This window comes from Penaeus vannamei, chromosome 39 (assembly GCF_042767895.1).
Source record: "Penaeus vannamei isolate JL-2024 chromosome 39, ASM4276789v1, whole genome shotgun sequence".
NCBI lineage: Eukaryota > Metazoa > Arthropoda > Malacostraca > Decapoda > Penaeidae > Penaeus > Penaeus vannamei.
The window spans coordinates 9,114,778-9,118,405 of record NC_091587.1 but is presented as its reverse complement, the minus strand read 5'-3'; the positions used below and the strand labels follow the sequence as shown (position 1 = coordinate 9,118,405).

The 3,628-nt window shown below is 43.9% G+C and overlaps 1 protein-coding gene across 1 annotated transcript in view; it reads left to right on the top strand.

Annotated features, from left to right (window-relative positions):
* The first annotated feature begins 499 nt into the window (after window positions 1–499).
* Window positions 500–3,628, top strand: part of LOC113825081 (uncharacterized) — a 332,231-nt gene continuing 329,102 nt past the window's right edge. The window contains exon 1 of the mRNA XM_070116824.1: window positions 500–628. The gene's annotated coding sequence lies outside the window, so the exon portion shown is untranslated. The remainder of the gene's footprint in view (window positions 629–3,628) is intronic.

The following is a 3,628-nucleotide window of genomic DNA, read 5'->3' as shown; positions in this document are numbered from 1 at the left end:
AAACCAGGGAGAATAAAAGAGTAGAAAGGAAAGGAAAAGAACCAAGAGAATAAGGGAGAAATAAGAGAGAAGAAAAGAAAGGGAATAAGGAGAACGTATAACAATAATAGATAGATAAATAGATAAGGAAGAAGAGTGAGGAGCGCCGTAAGGGGGTGAAGCGACCTCCCCCCACCTCTTCCCTCCCTCCCCCTCCCCCCCCCAAGCGAGGAGAGAACCGCGACGTCGAGGAGAGATAAATGTCCAAAGGCGAAGGAAATCCGGAATGCCGTTCCTCCCGACGAAGTCCTCCTCCGTCCAGCTGAGCGCCTCTCCTCCTTCGTCGCCTCCTTCGTCGCCTTCGTCCTCGTCTTCTCCTTTGTCTACTTCGATTCTCTTTGCTCGTTCTCCTTCTCCGTCTTCTTTTTCTCCTCCTTCGTCTCAATTCTCTCGTTCTCCTTCTTCGTATCTCTCTATTCGTTCTCCTTCTCCTCCTTCTTCTTCTCCTTCGCCTCCTCCTCCTCCTTCAGGCGAGAAGCGAGGGCGCGCCGGCTTCGTGTCCTTCGGGGAGGCGGGAGAGGAAGGTCTCGTGCAGGTCCCTCGGTCTGCTGGGATCCCGACGGCGGCGTGAGAGCTTCTTCGTCGGAAGGTAAGGTGGGGGAGTGGGGAAGGGGGGGGTGGGGGAGTGTGGGAAGGGAAATAAGGGTGGGGAGTGGAGAGTGGGGGTGAGAATGGGGAGGGGGGGGTGAGAGTGGGGAGTGGGGGTGTGTGGGATGGGAGATAGGGGTGGGGAGTTGGGGGTGAGAGTGGGGGCGAGTGGGGAGTGGGGGTGTGTGGGGAGGGGAGATAGGGGTAGGGAGTGGGGGGTGAGAGTAGGGCGAGTGGGGAGTGGGGGTGTGGGGAGGGAAATAAGGGTGGGGAGTTGGGGGTGAGAGTGGGGCGAGTGGGGAGTGGGGGTGCGTAGGAAGGGAGGAGGGGAAGGGGGGGGGAAATTGGGAGTTAGGGTAGGGGGGGGATGGGGATGGGAGTGGGTTGGGGAAATTAGGAGTTGGGTAAGGGGGGATGGGGTTGGGAGTGGGTAGGGGAAATTGGGAGTTGGGTAAGGGGGATGGGGTTGGGAGTGGGGGAAGGGGGGAGAATTGGGAGTAGCGGATGGGAATGGGGAAGGGGGAAGGAGTGATTGGAATTGGGGATGGGAGTGGGGAGTAGGGGGGAGTGGGGGATCGGGGGAAAATTGGGAGTTAAGGATGGGAGTGAGAAGTAGGGAGGATGTGGGGGGGGGAAGTGGGGGAAGGGTGCAGGATGGGAGAATGGAGAAAATAGAGAAAGGGTGAAAAAAGAGGAAAAAAAAACATAGGAACAAGTAAATAAATAGATATGGAGATAGAGAAAAAAGAGAGAGGAAAGAACGTGAACGTGAAAGAGAAGATAACCAAGAGAGAGAGAGAGAGAGAGAGAGAGAAGAAGAGAGAGAGAGAGAGAGAGAGAGAGAGAGAGAGAGAGAGAGAGAGAGAGAGAGAGAGAGAGAGAGAGAAAGCGAGAGACAGAGACAGAGCGAGAGCGAGCGAGAGACAGAGAAAGAACGAGAGAGAGAGAGAGAGAAAGCGAGAGAGGGAGAGAGAAAGCGAGAGAGAGAGAGAAAAAGCGAGAGAGAGACAGAGAGAGAGAGAAAGCGAGAGAGAGACAGAGAGAGAGAGCGAGAGACAGAGAGAGAGAGAGAGAGAGCAAAGTGGATGTGCCTCTTTATGTCTGAGCATTAAGCTGCGGATCTCAACACATATGAAGACTGGCAACCATTTTAATATTGTCGTTTCGTTCTCATAAAAAATGACAATGAATCAATAAAAGAATATGACGAGGATTTCATTTTGTTTGTTTGTTTCTTTGGTGAATAATGACCGTTAGGAGATGTTAGTTTTGGTGATTAGTTAACGGGTTCTAATATCTAAAAAAAAAAAAAAAAAAAAAAAAAAAAATGGAGGGGGGAGGTCGAAAAAGGATTGTTCGTTGATGGTAATTTGAAATTTTGGGTTGTGTGATGGTTGTGGTTTTGTTGTTGTTGTTGTTTGTCTTGTCTTGGGTTGGATTTGCTTAACCTTTTCATTACAGTATTTTTTTACTTGGGGGGGGGGTTGAATATGTTTTACTTTTTCAGTATTGTTTTATTGTTAATATAATTATTTCATGTCTTATTTATTTATTTATTCTTTTTTTTTTGGGGGGGGGGGGGAGTGGGCGGGGTTGAGATTTGTTTTTCCTTGTCAGAATTATATTTTTTTATTATTTTTTTTTTAAATAAGTTTCGCCGTTTCAGTTTTACTTAATTATCTAATTGTTTCATTTCTTTTTATTGTTATTATAATTTTTTCTTTTTTCTTTTTTTCTTTGTATTAGGTTGAATATATTTTACCGTTTAATTTTTTCAGGGGAGGGAGGAGATTTTGTTAAATATGATTTGCCTATTCTTTTTTTTTTCTCTTTTTAATGGGAAAGGTTGGTTGATTGTTTTACCTATTCAGTATTATTACCCTTTTTCTTTTTGTATTTATTTATTTTCTTTTTTTCTTGTGGAGGGGAGTGTTGGTTGAAGATGTTATGCCTTTCCAGTATTATATTTTTATTCATCTTTATTTCATTTCCCATTTTCATTCGTTTACTTTTTATTTGGGGGGGGCGTGTTGTTATTCTCTCTCTCTCTCTCTCTCTCTCTCTCTCTCTCTCTCTCTCTCTCTCTCTCTCTCTCTCTCTCTCTCTCTCTCTCTCTCTCTCTCTCTCTCTTCTTCTTCTTCCTTCTCTTCTTCTTCTTCTTCTTCTTCTTCTTATTCTTCTCCTTCTCCTTCTTCTTCTTCTTCTTCTTCTTCTTCTTCTTCCTCTTCTTCATTTTCTTGTTATGGATTTGTTTTTATTTTTTGTCTCGGTGTTGTATATTGTTATTGTCTGGTTGTGGTTGCACTGCATTTGGGTCTTAGTAGGGTTGTGTTCCGATGGTAGACCAAAATAAATCTAAATGAACAAGCCATTTTTTTCTAAAAGTGTACCTTAACATGAAAACAACAAAGAGTATTAAGGTCATGATAGTTAAAATTTCAAATATGTCGATTCTCATTATAGTTTCTAATCCTCATGAATTTTATTTTATACGAGTGACTCATAGGAGCATGTTTATATTAGGGATATTTTGAGGATATACACAAGAATATGTTCTTATATGTGCATGCAGATTGATGGATAGATAGACAAGTAGATGAAGAGAGGGAGAGAGAGAGAGAGAGAGAGAGAGAGAGAGAGAGAGAGAGAGAGAGAGAGAGAGAGAGAGAGAGAGAGAGAGAGAGAGAGAGAGAGAGAGACAGAGACAGACAGAGAGATGGGATAGAGAGAGAGAGATGGGATAGAGAAAGAGAGATATAGGGAGACAGACAGACAGACAGACAGACAGAGGAGAGAATGAAAAGAGAGAGAGAGAGAGAAGAGAAAGAGACAGAGAGAGGAAAGAATGAAGAGATAGAGAAAGAAATGCGCTATATAATGGATAAAAAAAAAAATAAAGATATCTGAATATTTATTGTGTGGATAAGTGTACTGAATTCATGAATAAATTGCTTATATTGGTGACTGAAGCATGAACAGCATGTACTGGCGAGTTAAAGCT